The sequence below is a fragment of the Coregonus lavaretus genome (assembly GCF_964263955.1).
Source record: "Coregonus lavaretus genome assembly, chromosome: 5".
Lineage (NCBI taxonomy): Eukaryota > Metazoa > Chordata > Actinopteri > Salmoniformes > Salmonidae > Coregonus > Coregonus lavaretus.
This window is the reverse complement of record NC_139992.1, coordinates 68,095,162-68,122,303: the sequence shown is the minus strand read 5'-3', so window position 1 is coordinate 68,122,303 and position 27,142 is coordinate 68,095,162. Positions and strand designations below refer to the sequence as shown.

The following is a 27,142-nucleotide window of genomic DNA, read 5'->3' as shown; positions in this document are numbered from 1 at the left end:
TTCAATTCTTGTCAAATCCGTGTGGTTTAGATATATTTTTAAAATATATATATTGTTTTCAGCAATAGTAGCAGTACTTATTCAATTTATGAGAAGGTGTTACAGCAGGTCGCACGCACGGGTCCGCATATCGTCATGTCGAAGTTCCTCCACTGAAGGTCAGACCTCCACCTAGCGTAGCGGCTTGCCGCTCAAGAAACGCTCGGTCCGATGAGCGATTGCCGACTATTGGCTTGCGGATTGTCTGCAGCCGGAGGCCCGACCGCGGCAATCCGCTGACGGCGTGCCACCGCAAAAATGCTGGCGGACCGACAGGTCATTGTTGGCTGGGAACAGTGCGGTAGTATCTAACAATTAACAACAATACACACATCTAAAAGTAAAGAATGGAATTAAGAAATATATAAATATTACGACGAGCAATGTCGGAGTGGCATTAACTAAAATACAGTCGAATAGAATACAGTATATACATATGAAATGAGTAAAGCCGTATGTAAACATTATTAAAGTGACTAGTGTTCCATTATTAACCTCTTAAGGATCGGACCCTTTTTTTCAATTTTCGCCTAAATACCCAAATCTTTTTTGTTGTATTTTACCCCCTTTTCGTGGTATCCAATTGGTAGTTACAGTCTTGTGCCATTGCTGCAACTCCCGTACGGACACGGGAGAGTTGACGGTCGAGGGTTGTGCGTCCTCCGAAACACAACCCAACCTAGCTGCATTGCTTCTTGACACAGTGCACGCTTAACCCGGAAGCCAGCCGCACCAATGTGCCGGAGGAAACACCGTACACCTGGCGACCGAGTCAGCGTGCACTGCGCCCGGCCCGCCACAGGAGTCGCTAGTGCGCGATGGGACAAGAACATCCCTGCCGGCCAAACCCTCCCCTACCCTGGACGGCGCTGGGCCAATTGTGCGCGGGCCCCATGGGTCTCCTGGTCGCGGCCGGCTGCGACAGAGCCTGGAATCGAACCAGGATCTCTAGTGGCACAGCTACTCGGGAGGCCCCGACATACCCAAATCTAACTGCCTGTAGCTCAGGACCTGAAGCAAGGATATGCTGATACCATTTGAAAGGAAACACTTTGAAGTTTGTTGAAATGTGAAATTAATGGAGGAGAATATAACACATTAGACCTGGTAAAAGATAATACAATAAAAAAAAAACGTGTTTTCTATTTATTTTTTTGTTCCATCGTCTTTGAAATGCAAGAGAAAGGCCACAATATAATATTGCAGTTTAGGCGCAATTTAGATTTTGGCCACTAGATGGCAGCGGTGTGTATGTAAAGTTTCAGATTGATCTAGTGAAGCATTGCAATACTGGACTGTTTTGTATTAAGTCTGCCCAAATGTGCCGAATTGGTCAATTGATACATTTTCAAGTACATAACTAAAGAGAACATACAAAAATGATATGGTAATACAAATTGTAAGTTTACACACTCCCAGGAAATGTCATACATGATGGATCATTAGCTTATACACTAACTTTCACACATAATTTTGCTACGTCGTCGTCGGGTGAGGTTGTGTCTCTCTCTCTGGCGGGAGGTAAGCTTGGCTTATATGGTGTCGAGTAAAGCTTAAACTATGTATTTAGATTGTAGTTAGGTATTGTAGGTAGTTATCGTGGGTTATTGTATGTAATTATTGTAGGTAAGTATTGTATTCAGCTGAGCCCAGTGAAGCACGAAGCTAGCTAACCCACTACCTGGACTAGCTAGCGGGTAGCTACTGGTAACTATTAGCAACTGTGGATAGTTGTTTCACGCCTGGGAGTACCTGTAATTACGGCAGCTAGCTGCCTACAATAATTACATACAATAATGCCTACCATTCAGCTGTTTTTCTAACCTCATTGTCTGAAGTGTTAACGTTAGGTTAGCTTGCTTGTTACGTTACGTTGCTTGCTTGTTGCTACCTGGATAGCTACTAAACAATAGCTGGAACAACCTAGCGAACAAACGCGAACTGGCTGAGTCAATTCAGTGGCTAGCTTTGCACTTGGCTAGCTAACAGTAGCTGCTAGGGGTAAGTTATAACCTACATTTGTGTTTTGTTTTTACATACAGGTAGCCAGAGTCGTTCAAGGGAATTCGGGACATGGGTGACTAGTTAACGTTAGCTTGGCTCTCTCTGTGTGTTCGTGCCGTGGGAGGACGGGTTTCTTCGTTGGCAGAAAGCAATGGCTAGCTAGTATGCTAACTATTCTAGCTAACTAACTGGCTGAATAAGTTGACGACGGACTCGCACAAGCTGTCGGGACTAACCCACAACGTTAGACACGGACACGAATGATCTGCTTGGCGTGTTGACACACTGGTGGTTTGTTGTGGCCGAGTATTGGTGCTAAACCGTGTTGTTGGAGGCCGGCATGCTAGTTGGCTGTGGCGTCATATGACTAGGTGCCCTGGACGGTTTTCACAGAAGAATACTGTACCAAGTTAGCTAGCTGAATAAACTAAGTTAGTCTATTCCTAGAAAACATTGAACCGCTGTAGTTTACAACAATTATAGTTTCTGAGGTGGAAGTTGGGAGAGTTATATTTGGCTGTTTCAGTGAAACGTAAGTGAGGGAGACCCCGCTCTCTCGCTTTCCCAGATGTTCAGTTCATTTCATTCCGATCTCCTTTGCATTATTGTAGCCATTTTCTGTAGCCTGTCAACTATGCCTCTGTCTATCCCTGTTCTCTCCTCTCCGCACAGGCTATACAAACGCCTCACACCGCTGCCTCTCTAACCTGGTGGTCCCTGCACGCACGACCCACGTGGAGTTCCAGGTCTCCGGCAGCCTCTGGAACTGCCGTTCTGCGGCCAACAAGGCAGAGTTAATCTCAGCCTATGCTACCCTCCAGTCCCTCGACTTCTTGGCGCTGACGGAAACATGGATTACCACTGAAAACACTGCTACTCCTACTGCTCTCTCCTCGTCTGACCATGTGTTCTCGCATACCCCGAGAGCATCTGGTCAGCGGGGTGGTGGCACAGGAATCCTCATCTCTCCCAAGTGGACATTCTCTCTTTCTCCCCTGACCCATCTGTCTATCTCCTCATTTGAATTCCATGCTGTCACAGTCACTAGCCCATTCAAGCTTAACATCCTTGTCATTTATCGCCCTCCAGGTTCCCTTGGAGAGTTCATCAATGAGCTTGACGCCTTGATAAGTTCCTTTCCTGAGGATGTCTCACCCCTCACAGTTGGGTGACTTTAACCTCCCTACGTCTACCTTTGACTCATTTCTCTCTGCCTCCTTCTTTCCACTCCTCTCCTCTTTTGACCTCACCCTCTCACCGTCCCCCCCTACTCACAAGGCTGGCAATACGCTTGACCTCATCTTTACTAGATGCTGTTCTTCTACTAATCTCACTGCAACTCCCCTCCATGTCTCCGACCACTACTTTGTATCCTTTTCTCTCTCGCTCTCCTCCAACACTACTCACTCTGCCCCTACTCAGATGGTAATGTGCCGTCGCAACCTTCGCTCTCTCTCTCCCGCTACTCTCTCCTCTTCCATCCTATCATCTCTTCCCTCTGCTCAATCCTTCTCCCTCCAATCTCCTGATTCTGCCTCCTCAACCCTCCTCTCCTCCCTTTCTGCATCCTTTGACTCTCTATGTCCCCTATCCTCCCGGCCGGCTCGGTCCTCCCCTCCTGCTCCGTGGCTTGACGACACATTGCGAGCTCACAGAACAGGACTCCGGGCAGCCGAGCGGAAATGGAGGAAAACTAGACTCCCTGCGGACCTGGCATCTTTTCACTCCCTCCTCTCTACATTTTCTTCCTCTGTTTCTGCTGCTAAAGCCACTTTCTACCACATTCTAACCCTAGGAAGCTCTTTGCCCCCAAATGACACTGCTGGTCCTGCTCACACTGCCCTACCCTATGCTTTGACTTCTTTCTCCCCTCTCTCTCCAGATGAAATCTTGCGACTTGTGACGGCCGGCCGCCCAACAACCTGCCCGCTTGACCCTATCCCCTCCTCTCTTCTCCAGACCATCTCCGGTGACCTTCTCCCTTACCTCACCTCGCTCATCAACTCATCCTTGACCGCTGGCTATGTCCCTTCCGTCTTCAAGAGAGCGAGAGTTACAACCCTTCTCAAAAAACCTACACTCGATCCCTCCGATGTCAACAACTACAGACCAGTATCCCTTCTTTCTTTTCTCTCCAAAACTCTTGAGCGTGCCGTCTTTAGCCAACTCTCTTGCTATCTCTCTCAGAATGACCTTCTTGATCCAAACCAGTCAGGTTTCAAGACTGGTCATTCAACTGAGACTGCTCTTCTCTGTGTCACGGAGGCTCTCCACACTGCTAAAGCTAACTCTCTCTCCTCTGCTCTTGTCCTTCTAGACCTGTCTGCTGCCTTTGATACTGTGAACCATCAGATCCTCCTCTCCACCCTCTCCGAGTTGGGCATCTCCGGCGCGGCTCACTCTTGGATTGCGTCCTACCTGACCGGTCGCTCCTACCAAGTGGCGTGGCAAGAATCTGTCTCCGCACCACGTGCTCTCACCACTGGTGTCCCCCAGGGCTCAGTTCTAGGCCCTCTCCTATTCTCGCTATACACCAAGTCACTTGGCTCTGTCATATCCTCACATGGCCTCTCCTATCATTGCTACGCAGACGACACACAACTAATCTTCTCCTTTCCTCCTTCTGATAACCAGGTGGCGAATCGCATCTCTGCATGTCTGGCAGACATGCAGAGTGGATCAGTGTGGATGACGGATCACCACCTCAAGCTGAACCTCGGCAAGATGGAGCTGCTCTTCCTCCCGGGGAAGGACTGCCCATTCCATGATCTCGCCATCACGGTTGACAACTCTGTTGTGTCCTCCTCCCAGAGTGCGAAGAGCCTTGGCGTGACCCTGGACAACACCCTGTCCTTCTCCGCTAACATCAAGGTGGTGACCCAATCCTGTAGGTTCATGCTCTACAACATTCTGAGAGTATGACCCTGCCTTACACAGGAAGTGGCACAGGTCCTAATCCAGGCACTTGTCATCTCCCGTCTGGATTACTGCAACTCGCTGTTAGCTGGGCTCCCTGCCTGTGCCATTAAACCCCTACAACTCATCCAGAATGCCGCAGCCCGTCTGGTGTTCAACCTTCCCAAGTTCTCTCACGTCACTCCGCTCCTCCGCACACTCCACTGGCTTCCAGTTGAAGCTCGCATCTGCTACAAGACCATGGTGCTTGCCTACGGAGCTGTGAGGGGAACGGCACCTCCGTACCTTCAGGCTCTGATCAGTCCCTACACCCAAACGAGGGCATTGCGTTCATCCACCTCTGGCCTGCTGGCCCCCCTACCTCTGCAGAAGCACAGTTCCCGCTCAGCCCAGTCAAAACTGTTCGCTGCTCTGGCACCCCAATGGTGGAACAAGCTCCCTCACGACGCCAGGACAGCGGAGTCACTCACCACCTTCCGGAGACACTTGAAACCCCACCTCTTTAAGGAATACCTGGAATAGGATAAAGTAATCCTTCTACCCCACCCCCCAAAAAATAAAAAATAAAACATATTGTAAAGTGGTTATCCCACTGGCTATAAGGTGAATGCACCAATTTGTAAGTCGCTCTGGATAAGAGCGTCTGCTAAATGACGTAAATGTAATGTAGATGGCCGGGGCGGGGTGGGTGTGGAGCCAGAGACAGCAGGGGTGCAAACTGTAGAACCCAGTTCCTACATTTGAAGATCAAAATTGATTTTATTGAACAAAACTATGCTACATTTTATCTCTGGGACCCTTAGGATGGCAAATCAGAGCAAGATTACTGAATGTAAATACATTATTTACCTTCAGAGGTGAATGTATCAAACCAGTTGCCGTGATACGTTTTTTGTTGTTGTGCACTCTCCTCAAACAATATCATGGTATTTTTTCACTGTAATAGCTACTGTAAATTGGACAGTGCAGTTAAGATTAACAATAATTTAAGCTTTCTGCCCATATAAGACATGTCTATATCCTGGAAAGTTTGCTGTTACTTACAACAGTCATGCTAATCACGTTTACACGTTTATTATTTATTATTATTTACTCAACGTCCCGTATACGGGACACTGATCCCGTACAGGTTAAAGTGACCAGTGATTCCATGTCTATGTACAGTTTTCACAATTCCTGACATTTAATCCTAGTAAAAATTCCCTGTCTTAGGTCAGTTACGATCACCACTTTATTTTAAGAATGTGAAATGTCAGAATAATAGTAGAGAGAGTGATTTATTTCAGCTTTTATTTATTTCATCACATTCCCAGTGGGTCAGAAGTTTACATTCACTCAATTAGTATTTGGTAGCATGGCCTTTAAATTGTTTAACTTGGGTCAAATGTTTCGGGTAGCCTTCCACAAGCTTCCCACAATAAGTTGGGTGAATTTTGGCCCATTCCTCCTGACAGAGCTGGTGTAACTGAGTCAGGTTTGTAGGCCTCCTTGCTCGCACATGCTTTTTCAGTTCTGCCCACACATTTTCTATAGGATGGAGGTCAAGGCTTTGTGATGGCCACTCCAATACCTTGACTTTGTTGTCCTTAAGCCATTTTGACACAACTTTGTAAGTATGCTTGGGGTCATTGTCCATTTGGAAGACCCATTTGCAACCAAGCTTTAACTTCCTGACTGATGTCTTGAGATGTTGCTTCGATATATCCACATCATTTTGCTTCCTCATGATGCCATCTATTTAGTGAAGTGCACCAGTCCCTCCTGCAGCAAAGCACCCCCACAGCATGATGCTGCCACCCCCGTGCTTCACGGTTGGGATGGTGTTCTTTGGCTTGCAAGCCACTCCTTTTTCCTCCAAACATAATGATGGTCATTATGGCCAAACAGTTCTATTTTTGTTTCATCAGACCAGAAGACATTTCTCCAAAAAGTATGATCTTTGTCCCCATGTGTAGTTGCAAACCGTAGTCTGGCTGTTTTATGGCGGTTTTGGAGCAGTGGCTTCTTCCTTGCTGAGCGGTCTTTCAGGTTATGTCGATATAGGATTTGCACTTTTCGCACCAAAGTACGTTCATCTCTAGGAGACAGAACGAGTCTCCTTCCTGAGCGGTACTTCCGACTTCAACTGTATATAGGGCAGCAGCCTCTAAGGTGCAGGGTTGAGTAACCGAGTGATAGCCGGCTAGTGATGGCTAAATGCTGCACAGCCAACGCAGACGTCGGAATGACCATGCAGCCATACTTTAAACTCTGGTTGTAAAACGATGCCACAGGCGCAATTGAAGTAGAGAAAAAAACGTGGTATCAATGCCAAACTGGGATCCCCTCTTTTAAAAGGCCAAAACTGCTTTCAAAAGTGTTTTCCCGCAATTGCATTAAGAATTGTTGTGCATTGACTGCTTGTCAGAACACGTTTCCCTCCTGTCTCTCAGCAATTTGACTGTGCCTCGAGAGGAATATTTATCTCGCATAGAACACTCAACAAGCCAACTAGGTAAATAAGTAAACTGTTCTACTATGGGGTTGGTGATTTGTTTTAATAACATTACATGGCAAAAATTGTAGCACTGGAATGTTACATCCTGAGTGAAACTGTATATCATACACATTCCTTACAACTTTTCATATCATACAAATGGCAGTTTTGACAAAGCAACACTTCCAGAATGGGTTCATACAATTGTTATGAGAAACACTAACTCAGTCTAAAAATTCAATTTTTAGACTGTCAAGGAACTATTGATCAAAACACCAAAACCTATTTTTCACATTAAATGTGTGGCACTAGAACTTTGATCTGTAGCTTTTAGTACATTGTGTTTATATACTACAAGTAAAAGTGCAAAGTAATTTTTTTACCTATTGCTCCCAATAGTGGAGCAGCTATAGCATTACTCATACAAATCAATTAATTCAGAAACTGCAACCAAAACAATTCTGTGGTCCTCTGTAGCTCAGCTGGTAGAGCACGGCGCTTGTAACACCAAGGTAGTGGGTTCGATCCCCGGGACCACCCATACACAAAAAATGTATGCACGCATGACTGTAAGTTGCTTTGGATAAAAGCGTCTGCTAAATGGCATATTATTATTATTATTATTATTTAATGTAAATCATCTAGCAAATAACAGACTAATCTAACCAGGAGGCATCTGGGCCTAGAAACTACGGAATGTTGTTGGGCTCTTTGCTTGGAATACACCAGTCGTCTGCCTCATGCATGGTCTTGTAGTGCTTCCAGGCTGACTTGTTGTAGACAGGAAGCCTCTCGATGGACTCCGTGGACAATGCCTGCACAATTGTAGACAAAATAATGGAGGAATGAGTCTTATGAATACTTTTCTATACAATATGCTTTTAACGTCTAATTTGTTGACTTTTTTGTGACTTACCCGGATATATATCACAGCATCGGTGCCATAGCCCTCCAGAGAGTACAGCTTCAAATCACCTTGGAAGTACCTGGCATATAAATCGGGAGATGGGAAGGCCGTACCCATAGCCAGCCTACAACAGAACAAATAAGAGAAAGCTTACAATATTGAAATAAGTATCAATAGTATGTGCTGACTCCTTGTTATAAAGTGAAAGGACTCACCAGAGGACTGCGTTGGCCGGCCGTCCATCCTGGGTGGGGGGGCGGTGGAGTAGGTGAACAGCCTCTCCATCTTCCTCAGGGGAACCCCTCCTCCACGATCACTCACCTGGAAGAGTAAATGACACAGATCAGAAAGAGATGCACTGATAAGCCTCCTTTATGGTATCTCTCTAGCCATTTAAGAGCGGTTAAATGAGAAGCAGCACTGCAGAGTAGTTGTACCTTGACAGTCAGGTCTTCACTCCCCAGGGCAACCTGGGCATGTACAGAAGGATAGTGCATGGAATCTTCATGTGGCTCTCATGGCGTTCTGGAGAGATCAAATCCACATTTAAAAGGTTACATGTTTTAAATCATAAGTAATGAATTGTGAAGTGAAAAAATAAAGGCATACCTTGAAAAGTTAAAATACCATGTGGTAAAGATGGGATGGCACATACACCACAGTTACAGGTTTTCCATCATCTTTTACTATAGAGACAATTGGAAACTAAGTGATACAACCATTTCTGAAAATCAAGTAAAGGTAGTCTATAATATTATCACAAGTCCACCAAGTTTATAAATATGCTTAAGTCGGTAATGAAATACAAATTTACCATTGAATTCTTCCAGTACCAACTCCGGAGAGTTAATGTAATACCGAACACAAAGTTTTCTTGCATTTTCATATGCATCTGGGGGAAAGGCAAAGTAGTCTGGTTAAGAAAGTAACACAGAATTTTTACTATCAAGCTAGGCCTATTTCAGTTGTTTTAAATTCCAATAGAAGTGCATCACTTACCCCGGACTAACTCAGTAACACTGCATCAATTCTGCCAATCTGTTTAGGATGTGCTGGGTTTACCCTCACTTTCCCACCAAAGAGCAGGGCTAGAATAGAAGACATACAAAACCATGCAAAACCGTTACTACTAACTTTTAACAGTTGTTTATATAACAAGTTTGATAGCTCTGCTTTCATAATTTCTCCATTTATTTCAGCCATTATGGTCTCAGGATTTTTGCCTTCAACAAAATGTCTTTAAAGATCCCTGGCTGCCCAACCTGATCTCAGAGCATTGCGTATTATTCTGTACGTAAATCTGAAACACTGCATTAGTCTGATATGTTACGTTTTGTATGGTATCTATTCATTTGTGAATGTCCATCACCCATTTCGTAAGATATATCACAAATTACAATTCGTATTACAGTGGGGAGAACAAGTATTTGATACACTGCCGATTTTGCATGTTTTCCTACTTACAAAGCATGTAGAGGTCTGTAATTTTTTTCATAGGTACACTTCAACTGTGAGAGACGGAATCTAAAACAAAAATCCAGAAAATCACATTGTATGATTTTTAAGTAATTAATTTGCATTTTATTGCATGACATAAGTATTTGATCACCTACCAACCAGTAAGAATTCCAGCTCTCACAGACCTGTTAGTTTTTCTTTAAGAAGCCCTCCTGTTCTCCACTCATTTACTGTATTAACTGCACCTGTTTGAACTCGTTACCTGTATAAAGGACACCTGTCCACACACTCAATCAAACAGACTCCAACCTCTCCACAATGGCCAAGACCAGAGAGCTGTGTAAGGACATCAGGGATAAAATTGTAGACCTGCACAAGGCTGGGATGGGCTACAGGACAATAGGCAAGCAGCTTGGTGAGAAGGCAACAACTGTTGGCGCAATTATTAGAAAATGGAAGAAGTTCAAGATGACGGTCAATCACCCTCGGTCTGGGGCTCCATGCAAGATCTCACCTTGTGGGGCATCAATGATCATGAGGAAGGTGAGGGATCAGCCCATAACCACATGGCAGGACCTGGTCAATGACCTGAAGAGAGCTGGGACCACAGTCTCAAAGAAAACCATTAGTCAAACACTTTGCCGTCATGGATTAAAATCCTGCAGCGCACGCAAGGTCCCCCTGCTCAAGCCAGCGCATGTCCAGGCCCGTCTGAAGTTTGCCAATGACCATCTGGATGATCCAGAGGAGGAATGGGAGAAGGTCATGTGGTCTGATGAGACAAAAATATAACTTTTTGGTCTAAACTCCACTCGCCGTGTTTGGAGGAAGAAGAAGGATGAGTACAACCCCAAGAACACCATCCCAACCGTAAAGCATGGAGGTGGAAACATCATTCTTTGGGGATGCTTTTCTGCAAAGGGGACAGGACGACTGCACCGTATTGAGGGGAGGATGGATGGGGCCATGTATCGCGAGATCTTGGCCAACAACCTCCTTCCCTCAGTAAGAGCATTGAAGATGGGTCGTGGCTGGGTCTTCCAGCATGACAACGATCCGAAACACACAGCCAGGGCAACTAAGGAGTGGCTCCGTAAGAGGCATCTCAAGGTCCTGGAGTGGCCTAGCCAGTCTCCAGACCTGAACCCAATAGAAAATCTTTGGAGGAAGCTGAAAGTCCGTATTGCCCAGCGACAGCCCCAAAACCTGAAGGATCTGGAGAAGGTCTGTATGGAGGAGTGGGCCAAAATCCCTGCTGCAGTGTGTGCAAACATGGTCAGGAAACGTATGATCTCTGTAATTGCAAACAAAGGTATCTGTACCAAATATTAAGTTCTGCTTTTCTGATGTATCAAATACTTATGTCATGCAATAAAATGCAAATTAATTACTTAAAAATCATACAATGTGATTTTCTGGATCACATTGTTTTCCGTCTCTCACAGTTGAAGTGTACCTATGATAAAAATTACAGACCTCTACATGCTTTGTAAGTAGGAAAACCTGCAAAATCGGCAGTGTATCAAATACTTGTTCTCCCCACTGTATATGTTACGAATTTACAAAATGTATGAATGTTAAGAATTCTAGCTAGGTGACTAGGTTGCTAATGTTAGCTAGCTGGCTAACGTTAACTGGGTTAGGGTTAGGGGAAGGGTTAGCTAACATGCTAAGTAGTTGCAAAGTAGCAAGTAGTTGAAAGGTTGCTAATTAGCAAAAATGCTAAAGTCGTCTGTGATGAGATTGGAACACGCAACCTTTGGGTTGCTAGACGTTCACGTTATACGCCCACCCATCCACCCTACTTTCGTTTTTGCCTTAAGCAACCATCGGTCTTATGTACCTGTACCAAACGTAACATATCGTACTAATTTGAGTGTCCCGAATTTACATTTACCATGTTATGTCTAGTTTATGAGACCAGGCTGAGCTGCCAGAAACAGGTTCTACTTCAAATCAAATCAAATCAAATTTTATTGGTCACATGCGCCGAATACAACAGGTGCAGACATTACAGTGAAATGCTTACTTACAGCCCTTAACCAACAGTGCATTTATTTTTAATAAAAAAGTAAAATAAAACAACAAAAAAGTGTTGAGAAAAAAAGAGCAGAAGTAAAATAAAATAACAGTAGGGAGGCTATATATACAGGGGGGTACCGGTGCAGAGTCAATGTGCGGGGGCACCGGCTAGTTGAGATAGTTGAAGTAATATGTACATGCGGGTAGAGTTAAAGTGACTATGCATAAATAATTAACAGAGTAGCAGCAGCGTAAAAAGGATGGGGTGGGGGGGCAGTGCAAATAGTCCCGGTAGCCATGATTAGCTGTTCAGGAGTCTTATGGCTTGGGGGTAGAAGCTGTTGAGAAGTCTTTTGGACCTAGACTTGGCACTCCGGTACCGCTTGCCGTGCGGTAGCAGGGAGAACAGTCTATGACTAGAGTGACTGGAGTCTTTGACAATTTTGAGGGCCTTCCTCTGACACCGCCTGGTATAGAGGTCCTGGATGGCAGGAAGCTGAACAAAAATATAAATGCAGCAGAATGCTACCTGCCTGAATGCATAGTGCCATCTGTAAAGTTTGGTGGAGGAGGAATAATGGTCTGGGGCTGTTTTTCATGTTTCAGGCTATGCCCCTTAGTTCCAGTGAAGGGAAATCTTAACGCTACAGCATACAATGACATTCTAGACGATTCTGTGCTTCCAACTTTATGGCAACATTTTTGGGAAGGCCCTTTCCTGTTTCAGCATGACAATGCCCCGTGCACAAAACGAGGTCCATACAGAAATGGTTTGTCGAGATCGGTGTGGAAGAACTTGACTGGCCTGCACAGAGCCCTGACCTCAACCCTATCGAACACCTTTGGGATGAATTGGAACCCCGACTGAGCCAGGCCTAATCGCCCAACATCAGTGGCCGAGCTCACTAATGCTCGTGGCTAAATGGAAGCAAGTCCCCGCAGCAATGTTCCAACATCTAGTGGAAAGCCTTCCCAGAAGAGTGGAGGCTGTTATAGCAACAAAGGGGGGACCAACTCCATATTAATTGCCATGATTTTGGAATGAGATGTTCAATGAGCAGATGTCCACATACTTTTGGTCATGTAGTGTATAACATTCTATTGATTGCAATAATTTAAATAGAAAAACTCTTAAGTTTTGAATCCGGCGTCGTTTTGTGTATCAGTTCATAAACGATGTGCCATGGAATCGGTACTTTGAAAATCTCTTCCCAACTATTTTGCAACCTGTATGGCGCAACTATCAATTTTTTGGTCCTTAAATTAAACTGGTATACTTTATCACAATTTTCTTTAACCAATGTTGGTCTTTAATGCAGGACCGATAGACAAGTTCCTTACGTTCTCCCCCTTTCACATGCCTCCTCCATTTCTGCGGTAATGCTGCAACCAGTTGGTTGTAATTTTGGATAGAGCAGACATATCCATATTTTTGTTAACTGCATGTGTGACATAACTCCACCAGTCCAATTTATGATATAATTTACAAAGATTATACCGCTTTAAAAAAAAACATTTTTTTTAAATCAAGTATATTTGAGTTTAACCATAATATTTGTTCTGTCTTTTCTGGTGGATTAAACTGAAATTGCAACCAGCTTTCTATGGCTTGTTTTAAAAATAGCAATATTTTGGAGATTATTTCATTTTCAATGAACCGAAAGTGAGAGGTTGTAATCTGAATAAAGGGAAAAATGACTTTCTTGAACACGGGGTGAGACATTCTTATTAAACTGCTAGAGAACCAGTTTAGATTTAAGTTTAGCTTTTGTATGACTGAAGCCTTTAGTGAGAGGTCCAATGCTTTAATATTTAATATTTTCGGCCCGCCGAATTCATATTCATTATATAAATAGGCCCGTTTAATTGTCTGGCATGCCGTTCCAAATAAAGTGGAACCTTTTTTGCTCATATAATTATTTTTAAACAAGCCGTTAGGTGTAGGCAGGGCCATAAGTAAATAGGTAAACTGGGATATTACTCAAGTTTTAATCAGGGTAATTTTTCCACAAATAGACAGCTATTGTCCTTTTCACGGTAGCAAGATCTTATCTATTTTTGCTGACTTTCTATTAAAATGTATGAATACCGAGCATGTCCACTTCACTGTCAGACCATTTTATTGGTAAACTACACGGTAATGTAAAAGTTAAATTTTTTAGCAATCCAATACGGAATACGGTGCATTTAGCATAATTCGGTTGTAATCCAGAGAGGTTAGAATAGTTATGTAGATCCTCTGAGGCTGTGCAGGGATCCAAATTGATGATTTAAAAGAACATGAATCGTCAGCGTAAAATGAGACCTTTGTTTTTAAGCCCTGGATTTCTAGCCCCTTGATATTATTGTAGGATCAGATTTTAATAGCTAACATTTCGATTGCCATAATAAATAGATATGCCGATAGTGGACAACCTTGTTTTACTCCTCTTGACATACTTTCAGAGAAGTAGCCATTATTTACTATTTTATACCTGGCATTACTACACATAACTTTAACCCATTGTATAAGAGATTCTCCAAAATTAAAATAGTCAAGGCATTTATATATAAATTCCAGTCGTACTTTATCGAAGGCCTTTTCAAAGTCAGCTATGAATACCAGGCCTGGTTTCTCAGATTTTTCTGTGTTCTATTGTTTCCAGTACTTGTCTTATATTATTCTCCAATGTATCATCCATGTAAAAAAACTGTCTGATTAGGATGAATAATATCCGATCAATACCTTTTTAATTCTATGCACTATGCATTTTGCATCACAACACCAAAGTGTAAGGGGCCTCCAGTTTTTAAAATATATTTACCACCTGGGTCCTGTTTCAGTAATAGTGAAATTAGACCTTCTTGCTGTGTGTCTGATATTATACCATTTTAATAGGAGTGGTTAAAACATGCTAATAACAGACCTCTGAGTACATCAAAAAGGTTTGATATATCTCAACTGGTATGCCATCCAGCCCTGGGGTTTTCCCAGACTTAAAGGCTTCAGTTGCATCAAGAAGTTCTTCCTCTGTAATTTGGCCTTCACATGAGTCTTTCTGTACAGCTGTTAATTCTACATTATGAATAGGAAAATAAATCCTTACAATTAACTTTGGTTAGTGGAGATGGAGGAGACAAACTAAAACATATACTTAAAGTACTTTGCTTCCTCTTTCAAAATATAATTTGGTGAATCATGGGTGACTCCGTCATATGTAACAAGTTTCAGTAAATTATTTTTGGTAGCATTTCTATGTTGAAGATAAAAAAATAATTTGGTGCATTTTTTCCCATATTCCATCCATTACGCTTTATTTTTATACTGAACAATTTCAAAGATTTTACTGAGTTACAGTTTATATAAGGAAATCAGTCAGTTGAAATAAATTCATTAGGCCCTAATCTATGGATTTCACGACTGGGCAAGGGCACAGCCATGGCTGGGATGCCAATCAGAATGCGTTTTTTCCCCACAAAAGGGCTTTATTATAGACAGAAATACTCCTCAGCACCCCCACAGACGATCCCGCAGGTGAAGAAGCCGGATGTGGAGGTCCTGGGCAGGCGTGTTTACACATGGTCTGCGGTTGTGAAGCCGGTTGGACGTACTGCCAAATTCTCTAAAATGACGTTGGAGGTGGTTGGTGGTGGACATTCCTGCAGTCAGCATGCCAATTGCACACTCCCTCAAAACTTCAGACATCTGTGGCATTGTGCTGTGTGACAAAACTGCACATTTTATAGTGGCCTTTCATTGTGCACGGCACAACGTGCACCTGTGTAATGATCATGCTGTTTAATCAGCTTATTGATATGCCACACCTGTCAGATGGATGGATTATCTTGGCAAAGGAGAAATGCTCACTAACAGGGTATGGAATATTTCTGGGATCTTTTATTTCAGCTCATGAAACATGGGACCAACACTTTACATGTTGCGTTTATATTTTTAATCAGTATATAATATATTACACCTCCAGTTCTTTTTGTTTCCCCTCTAACTTATTCTGTGCCTCTATGGTACAGTTTTTATGGCTATCTGTACTGTTAGTCCCTCTATTTCCTTTGCTAATATGAACTCTTTTGACCTAAATTGCTTTTGTTTTAAAGACAAGTATTGAATTGCATGGCCTCTAAAGGCACATTTAAAAGTGTCCCATTCAATAAGGGGACCTCCAACCATCTTTGTGGTACCATTTGAAAGTTGAAATATTTGTTTTTCCTTTTAGTACATCAGCCAAAACATGACACCCACCCTGTATTCAAGAGCATGTTGTCTCAACCGAGGGCAGGCACAACACAAAAACCTCAGATGTAAAATAGGGTCTAAGTTACAACATATGCAAATATGAAAAAAATCAGAGTTAACGCGTTTTTAGATAATTGACGTTTAAGGTTAGAATTTGATATTATAAAATAGTTTGACAATCCTGTTTGTAAGCTTTTAAATGATTTCAAACACAACCTTACATTTTTTCCAGTAATGAAGACATGGATGTCTCAAACAAATCAAAATATATTTATATTTGAGATTCTTCAAATAGCCACCCTTTGCCTTGACAGCTTTGCACACTCTTGGCATTCTCTCAACCAGCTTCAGCTGGAATGCTTTTCCAACAGTCTTTAAGGAGTTCCCACATATGCTGAGCACTTGTGGGGTATGCAAAATGGGTCAACTTTGAGCACCTGTTATCTCCTGAATGTTTTGTCATTCAGGTCCAAAAAGTCCCTATCTGACCATTTCTTCCATGGGCAAACATCTATGGAAAGTTTTGTTTAAATCATCAGAAATGCTGTCAAAAATGGATTTACTCTGCTATAACAAGTGACATACTCACTGTGCTGGTTAAGCAGCATCCTGTTGGATATTCTGCTCATGTAGAAGCGATCCAGGAAATACTGAACATTCTGGCTGACGATGGGGTCTGTGCCATAGGACTCCTTGTACTCCACAACCCCTTGGGCCATAGTCGGGATGACGTCATTGTGACGGTTTCGGATCTTTACAACAGCATCAGTGAAACTGTGCGAAGACAGAGACAAAGGAATTATGATCCACAGGAGGAATGGGCCTACAATTACAGTGATGTCATCATGAATAACAAAACGTGATCATCATCTTACTCATATGTGACTTTCTCATCATCAGCATCTTTCTCCTTGGACTCGATAATGTCTTGAAGACTTTGCATGTACCTAAAAAAAGATAATTATCCAATACATTGGTGAAGTTATATATATATAACAGAAGATGGGGGTTTGGCCTGGTGGAATCAACCTGATTGCTGCGTTCACCATCCTGTTTTACTGAAGTGAAATAGAATGGTAAAGGCAGCGATCAGGCAGGTTCCACCAGGCTAGATGGAGGTGAGCTAGGCCTAAAATAACAGTACTCACCAGCTCTGGACCAACCGGACTGATGGAGTCTTTAGCAGATTATCTGGTAACAACCTGATCTCCTTCATTATGTTTGCCAACCTCACAGGTATCTCCTGTCTCAGGAAAGTAAACGATGTTTTCTCACATGCATTTTCACCACACCCTGAATGTGGAACAGAACAAACATGACTGATAGGTTAGTTAGATGAAAGATATGAAACAGGCAAAGTAGCTATATACAGTGAGGGAAAAAAGTATTTGATCCCCTGCTGATTTCGTACGTTTGCCCACTGACAAAGACATGATCAGTCTATAATTTTAATGGTAGGTTTATTTGAACAGTGAGAGACAGAATAACAACAAAAGAATCCAGAAAAACCCATGTCAAAAATGTTATAAATTGATTTGCATTTTAATGAGGGAAATAAGTAATTGACCCCTCTGCAAAACATGACTTAGTACTTGGTGGCAAAACCCTTGTTGGCAATCACAGAGGTCAGACGTTTCTTGTAGTTGGCCACCAGGTTTGCACACATCTCAGGAGGGATTTTGTCCCACTCCTCTTTGCAGATCTTCTCCAAGTCATTAAGGTTTCGAGGCTGACGTTTGGCAACTCGAACCTTCAGCTCCCTCCACAGATTTTCTATGGGATTAAGTCTGGAGACTGGATAGGCCACTCCAGGACCTTTAATGTGCTTCTTCTTGAGCCACTCCTTTGTTGCCTTGGCCGTGTGTTTTGGGTCATTGTCATGCTGGAATACCCATCCACGACCCATTTTCAATGCCCTGGCTGAGGGAAGGAGGTTCTCACCCAAGATTTGACAGTACATGGCCCCGTCCATCGTCCCTTTGATGCAGTGAAGTTGTCCTGTCCCCTTAGCAGAAAAACACCCTCAAAGCATAATGTTTCCACCTCCATGTTTGACGGTGGGGATGGTGTTCTTGGGGTCATAGGCAGCATTCCTCCTCCTCCAAACACGGCGAGTTGAGTTGATGCCAAAGAGCTTGATTTTGGTCTCATCTGACCACAACACTTTCACCCAGTTCTCCTCTGAATCATTCAGATGTTCATTGGCAAACTTCAGACGGGCCTGTATATGTGCTTTATTGAGCAGGGGGACCTTGCGGGCGCTGCAGGATTTCAGTCCTTCACGGCGTAGTTTGTTACCAATTGTTTTCTTGGTGACTATGGTCCCAGCTGCCTTGAGATCATTGACAAGATCCTCCCGTGTAGTTCTGGGCTTTCCTCACCGTTCTCATGATCATTGCAACTCCACAAGGTGAGATCTTGCATGGAGCCCCAGGCCGAGGGAGATTGACAGGTCTTTTGTGTTTCTTCCATTTGAGAATAATCGCACCAACTGTTGTCACCTTCTCACCAAGCTGCTTGGCGATGGTCTTGTAGCCCATTCCAGCCTTGTGTAGGTCTACAATCTTGTCCCTGACATCCTCGGAGAGCTCTTTGGTCTTGGCCATGGTGGAGAGTTTGGAATCTGATTGATTGATTGCTTCTGTGGACAGGTGTCTTTTATACAGGTAACAAACTGAGATTAGGAGCACTCCCTTTAAGGTTGTGCTCCTAATCTCAGCTCGTTACCTGTATAAGACACACCTGGGAGCCAGAAATCTTTCTGATTGAGAGGGGGTCAAATACTTATTTCCCTCATTAAAATGCAAATACATTTATAACATTTTTGACATGCGTTTTTCTGGAATTTTTTGTGTGTTTTTCTGTCTCTCACTGTTCAAATAAACCTACCATTAAAATTATAGACTGGTCATTTCTTTGTCAGTGGGCAAACGTACAAAATCAGCAGGGGATCAAATACTTTTTTCCCTCACTGTATATACATACATATACACAGTACCAGTTAAAGGTTTGGACACACCTACTGATTCAAGGGATTTTTCATTATTTTTACTATTTCTACATTGTAGAATAATAGTGAAGACATCAAAACTATGAAATAACACATATGGAATCATATAGTAACCAAAAAAGTGTTAAACAAATCAAAATATATTTTATATTTCAGATTCTTCAAATAGCCAACCTTAGCCTTGACAGCTTTGCACACTCTTGGCATTCTCTCAACCAGCTTTATGCGGTATATATATATATATATATATATTTACATTTTAGTCATTTAGCAGACGCTCTTATCCATGCACTCACTAACTTACAGTTAGTGAGTGCATACATTTTCATACTGGCCCACACACACACACACACACACACATATATATATAGATACACATATAAACATACACACACACACACACACACACACATATATATACATATATACAGTTTCTCACAAAAGTGAGTACACCCATCACATTTTTGTAAATATTTGAGTATATCTTTTCATGTGACAACACTGAAGGAATGACACTTTGCTACAATGTAAAGTAGTGAGTGTACAGCTTGTATAACAGTGCACATTTACTGTCCCCTCAAAATAACACAACACACAGCCATTAATGTCTAAACCGCTGGCAACAAAAGTGAGTACACCCCTAAGTGAAAATGTCCAAATTGAGCCCAAAGTGTCAATATTTTGTGTGGCCACCATCATTTTCCAGCACTGCCTTAACCCTCTTGGGCATGGAGTTCACCAGAGCTTCACAGGTTGCCACTGGAGTCCATGACGACAACACGGAGCTGGTGGATGTTAGAGACCTTGCACTCCCCCACCTTCCGTTTGAGGATGCCCCACAGATGCTCAATAGGGTTTAGGTCCGGAGACATGCTTGGCCAGTCCATCACCTTTACCCTCAGCTTCTTTAGCAAGGCAGTGGTCGTCTTGGAGGTGTGTTTGGGGTCGTTATCATGTTGAAATACTGCCCTGTGGCCCAGTCTCCGAAGGGAGGGGATCATGCTCTGCTTCAGTATGTCACAGTACATGTTGGCATTCATGGTTCCCTCAATGAACTGTAGCTCCCCAGTGCCGGCAGCACTCATGCAGCCCCAGACCATGACACTCCCACCACCATGCTTGACTGTAGGCAAGACACACTTGTCTTTGTACTCCTCACCTGGTTGCCGCCACACACGCTTGACACCATCTGAACCAAATACGTTTATCTTGGTCTCATCAGACCACAGGACATGGTTCCAGTAATCCATGTCCTTAGTCTGCTTGTCTTCAGCAAACTGTTTGCGGGATTTATTGTTCATCATCTTTAGAAGAGGCTTCCTTCTGGGACGACAGCCATGCAGACCAATTTGATGCAGTGTGCGGCGTATGGTCTGAGCACTGACAGGCTGACCCCCCACCCCTTCAACCTCTGCAGCAATGCTGGCAGCACTCATACGTCTATTTCCCAAAGACAACCTCTGGATATAAAGCTGAGCACATGCACTCAACTTCTTTGGTCGACCATGGCGAGGCCTGTTCTGAGTGGAACCTGTCCTGTTAAACCGCTGTATGGTCTTGGCCACCATGCTGAAGCTCAGTTTCAGGGTCTTGGCAATCTTCTTATAGCCCAGGCCATCTTTATGTAGAGCAACAATTCTTTTTTTCAGATCCTCAGAGAGTTCTTTTCCATGTTGAACTTCCAGTGACCAGTATGAGGGAGTGTGAGATGGATGACACCAAATTTAACACACCTGCTCCCCATTCACACCTGAGACCTTGTAACACTAACGAGTCACATGACACCGGGGAGGGAAAATGGCTAATTGCGCCCAATTTGGACATTTTCACTTAGGGGTGTACTCACTTTTGTTGCCAGCGGTTTAGACATTAATGGCTGTGTGTTGTGTTATTTTGAGGGGACATCACATTTACACTGTTATACAAGCTACACTGTTACACTCACTACTTTACATTGTAGCAAAGTGTCATTTCTTCAGTGTTGTCACATGAAAAGATATACTCAAATATTTACAAAAATGTGAGGGGTGTACTCACTTTTGTGAGATACTGTACATATTCACACACACATATATATACACACACAAATATATATATATATATATACAGTGAGGGAAAAAAGTATTTGATCCCCTGCTGATTTTGTACGTTTGCGCACTGACAAAGAAATGATCAGTCTATAATTTTAATGGTAGGTTTATTTGAACAGTGAGAGACAGAATAACAACAAAAAAATCCAGAAAAACGCATGTCAAAAATGTTATAAATTGATTTGCATTTTAATGAGGGAAATAAGTATTTGACCCCCTCTCAATCAGAAAGATTTCTGGCTCCCAGGTGTCTTTTATACAGGTAACGAGCTGAGATTAGGAGCACACTCTTAAAGGGAGTGCTCCTAATCTCAGCTTGTTACCCGTATAAAAGACACCTGTCCACAGAAGCAATCAATCAATCAGATTCCAAACTCTCCACCATGGCCAAGACCAAAGAGCTCTCCAAGGATGTCAGGGACAAGATTGTAGGCCTACACAAGGCTGGAATGGGCTACAAGACCATCGCCAAGCAGCTTGGTGAGAAGGTGACAACAGTTGGTGCGATTATTCGCAAATGGAAGAAACACAAAAGAACTGTCAATCTCCCTCGGCCTGGGGCTCCATGCAAGATCTCACCTCGTGGAGTTGCAATGATCATGAGAACGGTGAGGAATCAGCCCAGAACTACACGGGAGGATCTTGTCAATGATCTCAAGGCAGCTGGGACCATAGTCACCAAGAAAACAATTGGTAACACACTACGCCGTGCAGGACTGAAATCCCGCAGCGCCCACAAGGTCCCCCTGCTCAAGAAAGCACATATACATGCCCATCTGAAGTTTGCCAATGAACATCTGAATGAACATCTGAATGATTCAGAGGAGAACTGGGTGAAAGTGTTGTGGTCAGATGAGACCAAAATCGAGCTCTTTGGCATCAACTCAACTCGCCGTGTTTGGAGGAGGAGGAATGCTGCCTATGACCCCAAGAACACCATCCCCACCGTCAAACATGGAGGTGGAAACATTATGCTTTGGGGGTGTTTTTCTGCTAAGGGGACAGGACAACTTCACCGCATCAAAGGGACGATGGACAGGGCCATGTACCATCAAATCTTGGGTGAAACCTCCTTTCCTCAGCCAGGGCATTGAAAATGGGTTGTGGATGGGTATTCCAGCATGACATTGACCCAAAACACACGGCCAAGGCAACAAAGGAGTGGCTCAAGAAGAAGCACATTAAGGTCCTGGAGTGGCCTAGCCAGTTTCCAGATCTTAATCCCATAGAAAATCTGTGGAGGGAGCTGAAGGTTCGAGTTGCCAAACGTCAGCCTCGAAACCTTAATGACTTGGAGAAGATCTGCAAAGAGGAGTGGGACAAAATCCCTCCTGAGATGTGTGCAAACCTGGTGGCCAACTACAAGAAACGTCTGACCTCTGTGATTGCCAACAAGGGTTTTGCCACCAAGTACTAAGTAATGTTTTGTAGAGGGTAAAATACTTATTTCCCTCATTAAAATGCAAATCAATTTATAACATTTTTGACATGCGTTTTTCTGGATTTTTTGGTTGTTATTCAGTCTCTCACTGTATATATATATATAAACACTCAGCAAAAAAATAAAAGTCCCTTTTTCAGGACCCTGTCTTTCAAAGATAATTTGTAAAAATCCAAATAACTTCACAGATCTTCATTGTAAAGGGTTTAAACACTGTTTCCCATGCTTGTTCAATGAACCATCAACAATTAATGAACATGCACCTGTGGAACGGTCGTTAAGACACTAACAGCTTACAGACGGTAGGCAATTAAGGTCAAAGTTATGAAAACTTAGGACACTAAAGAGGCCTTTCTACTGACTCTGAAAAACACCAAAAGAAAGATGCCCAGGCTCCCTGCTCATCTGCGTGAACATGCCTTAGGCATGCTGCAAGGAGGCATGAGAACTGCAGATGTGGCCAGGGCAATAAATTGCAATGTGAGATGCCTAAGACAGCGCTACAGGGAGACAGGACAGACAGCTGATCGTCCTCGCAGTGGCAGACCACGTGTAACAACACCTGCACAGGATCGGTACATCCGAACATCACACCCGCGGAACAGGTACAGGATGGTAACAACAACTGCCCGAGTTACACCAGGAATGCACAATCCCTCCATCAGTGCTCAGATTGTCCGCAATAGGCTGAGAGAGGCTGGACTGAGGGCTTGAAGGCCTGTTGTAAGGCAGGTCCTCACCAGACATCACCTGCAACAACGTCACCTATGGGCACAAACCCACCGTCACTGGACCAGACAGGACTGCAAAAAGTGCTCTTCACTGACGAGTCGCGGTTCACTGGTCGGATTCGCGTTTATCGTTGAAGGAATGAGCGTTACACCGAGGCCTGTACTCTGGAGTGGGATCGATTTGGAGGTGGAGGGTCCGTCATGGTCTGGGGCGGAGTGTCACAGCATCATCGGACTGAGCTTGTTGTCATTGCAGGCAATCTCAACACTGTGCGTTACAGGGAAGACATCCTCCTCCCTCATGTGGTTCCCTTCCTGTAGGCTCATCCTGACATGACCCTCCAGCATGACAATGCCACCAGCCATACTGCTCGTTCTGTGCGTGATTTCCTGCAAGACAGGAATGTCAGTGTTCTGCCATGGTCAGCGAAGAGCCCGGATCTCAATCCCATTGAGCACGTCTGGGACCTGTTGGATCGGAGGGTGAGGGCTAGGGCCATTCCCTCCAGAAATGTCCGGGAACTTGCAGGTGCCTTGGTGGAAGAGTGGGGTAACATCTCAAGGCAAGAACTGGCAAATCTGGTGCAGTCCATGAGGATGAGAAGCACTGCAGTACTTAATGCAGCTGGTGGCCACACCAGATACTGACTGTTACTTTGTTCAGGGACACATTATTCAATTTCTGTTAGTCACATGTCTGTGGAACTTGTTTAGTTTATGTCTCAGTTGTTTAATCTTGTTATGTTCATACAAATATTTACACAGGTTAAGTTTGCTGAAATTAAACGCAGTTGACAGTGAGAGGACGTTTATTTTCTTGCTGAGTATATATATATTAGGCCTCCTGTAGCTCAGTTGGTAGAGCATGGCGCTTGCAACTCCAGGGTTGTGGGTTCGATTCCCACGGGGGGCCAGTATAAAAAAAATTATGCACTCACTACTGTAAGTCGCTCTGGATAAGAGTGTCTGCTAAATGACCAACAAAAAAAATATATATATATATATATATATATCTCGAGTGTACAAAACATTATGAAGCCCTGCTCTTTCCATGATAGACTGACCAGGTGAAAACTATGATCCCTTATTAATGTCACCTTAATGTTAAATCCCCTTTAAATCATTGTAGATGAAAAGGAGGAGGCTGGTTAAAGAAGGATTTTAAATCATTGAGACATGGATTGTGTATGTGTGCCATTCAGAGGGTAAATGGCAAGACAAAATATTTAAGTGCCTTTGAACGGGGTATGATAGTAGGTGCCAGGCGCACTGGTTTATGTCAAGAACTGCAACACTGCTTTGTTTTTCACGCTCAACAGTTTCCCATGTGTATCGAGAATGGTACACCACCCAAAGGACATCCTGCCAACTTGACACAACTGTGGGAAGCATTGGAGTCAACATGGGCCAGCGTCCCTATGGAACGCTTTCAAGACCTTGTAGAGTCCATGCCCTGACGAACTGAGGCTGCATGAGGGGGTGCAACTCAATATTAGGAAGGTATTGCTAATGTTTTGTACACTGTGTATAGCCTGCCCTACGTGCCACAATGACGTTAGCAAACAGTTTACTAAAAACATTGAGATTTAAGCCCACTTACCGAAGTCCAATAACTGTTTCATTGAGAGTGGTGAAGGGGAGAATCTGGAGTAGTAATCAATATGCTTTCTCATTGAGGAGGCGTTGCTCATCAAGGCCCTTAGGATCCTCATTTTGACCGATTTAGCTTACATTCACAGTTGATAAACGGACTTGGATCGAAATTATTCAGTTCACGGTGTTGAACAGCTGATTGCCCAATATTGTTGACAGTGCGGAATGTAGCTAGCTTTCATCAGCTAACTAGCTTACCTAGCTTTCATGAAATTATTTTTCAACCATAACGGTCCACAAAGTAAATTACGTTAGTTAACAATATATTGACATAGCTAGCCAGCTACCTTGGTGCAACTTGCAGGCTTATTTAGCTAGCGTGCTGGAGTGGAAAACGTCGTCATTCAAGTCGACTGGAACTGGTTCGTAGCAGTTCCTAGATAACAGAGTTAGTTTGTTTTAAACATATTTGTACATTTGACTTATCATACTGTCTAAATGAAGCCATATCGCTTCAAGAATCCTAAATCGTTTTCTTGCGCTAACTTGCTCGCTTCATGCTAGCAATGAAAACAAACACGAGCTTCCTCATTGGTCCAGGGTCCCTGACTTCTTCTTCTTCTTCAGTGGGGTTTATCGGCGGTTGGCATCCAACATTATGGTGCATTACCGCCTCCTACCGTACTGGAATGTGGGCCAGAGACAGGGAGAAACTAAATCCTACCTCTAACCCCGTTTCTCTTAAAAAATATAAAATATTTGAGACTATATCTAATGACGTTCTGCTCAATATACTCTTTAAACTAATTTCCTGTATCCCCTTCTCGCTCATACTAAATCTCATCCTCTCTCTTTCCCTCTGATACTGTCCACACTGTAGCAATACATGTGCCACAGTCTCTATTTCCTGAAAATAATCACACTTTCCTGATGGATGCTTTCCTATCACGTTTAATGTGTTATTGAACTGGCTGTGTCCCACCCTTAATCTTGTAAAAATAGCCTCCTCTCTTCTGTCCCTTCCTGCCGTCCTCCCCGACTTTCCTCTATACTTGAAATAAATGCTTTCCCTTATTATTTCTATTCCACTGCTCCTGCCATCTCTGCATATATCAGTCTTTTTGCATCTGCCTTACTCATTGACACTTCAACATCAACATCCCCACGGCTCCCGAGTGGCGCAGCGGTCTAAGGAACTGCATCTCAGTGCTTGAGGCGTCACTACAGACCCCCTTGTTCGATTCCAGGCTGTATCACAACCAGCCGTGATTGGGAGTCCCATAGGGCGGCGCACAATTGGCCCAGCGTCGTCCGTGTTTGGCCGGTGTTCTTAACTGACTTGCTTAGTAAAATAAATAAGTGCTTGTTTAGCCTGTTCATCTACTGCCTCGTTCCCCTCCACCCCACATGGGCTGGAACCCAAGTACATCTTATCACCTCATAAAGCAGGTCTACGTGAGCTAAAGGACTGGAGACTCATTAACACTGCACATGGATCAGAGCAAATAACTATTCTGTCTGGCTTAATTTCCTCCACCCAATGCAAGGCCATCAGCTCCGCCTTATATACAGCCAGATGATCTGTAATACGTTTCCTGACTTCCACCCTGCATTACAAATGCTGACCCAGTACGTCCTGTCCTTGGATCTTTTGAACCATCTGTGTAAATGGCCACAAAATCCTGATACACATTTTCCAGACGTCTCTTAAAGAAATCAACTGGATCAACCCCCTCCCTATATTTCTGTAGTCTCTCCAACACTTCTAGATCATCTCCTGGAGGCGGGAGTAGCCATGGTGGATTTACAGGAATAACTACCGTTGGACTAAACTCCCTTCCATACAGTCCCATCTCCTTCGCCTGGGTATTACCTACCCACCCACCCAAAGCTCGTGTTCGGTCTTCGCTCATGTTCCCAGCATGCCTGTAAAATCTCTTTTGCAGGATGAGACACCCCATGTCCTTGTAGGTTGACCCAATAATTCATTGCCAGCTGCCGTCTCCTAATCTGCAATGGCATATCCCCCATCTCCACCTGTAATGCAGCCACTGGGGACGTCCGAAACGGCCCACTACATATTCTGAGTCCTTGCCCCTGTATGACATCTAGCCTTTTCAGTGAGGTCCGGTAAGCCGAACCATATCAGGGTCCTTGACTTCACACGTACGTCACTTTAGTAGGCACGTAGAAGTGCCTGTTGTCTTTGAGCCTTAGAGATATT

The 27,142-nt window shown here is 43.6% G+C and overlaps 1 pseudogene across 1 annotated transcript; it reads right to left on the bottom strand.

The window, feature by feature from the left end:
- Window positions 1-8,050: 8,050 nt before the first annotated feature.
- On the bottom strand, window positions 8,051-25,483 carry LOC311130120 (pyruvate dehydrogenase (acetyl-transferring) kinase isozyme 1, mitochondrial-like; annotated as a pseudogene). Its single transcript, XR_014615329.1, has 11 exons — window positions 24,926-25,483; window positions 17,202-17,346; window positions 16,929-17,000; window positions 16,643-16,827; window positions 9,342-9,430; window positions 9,157-9,234; window positions 8,952-9,028; window positions 8,780-8,867; window positions 8,558-8,663; window positions 8,352-8,466; window positions 8,051-8,250 (listed from the first exon to the last, which is right to left on the bottom strand). The product of XR_014615329.1 is annotated as a pyruvate dehydrogenase (acetyl-transferring) kinase isozyme 1, mitochondrial-like (transcript).
- Window positions 25,484-27,142: the final 1,659 nt, after the last annotated feature.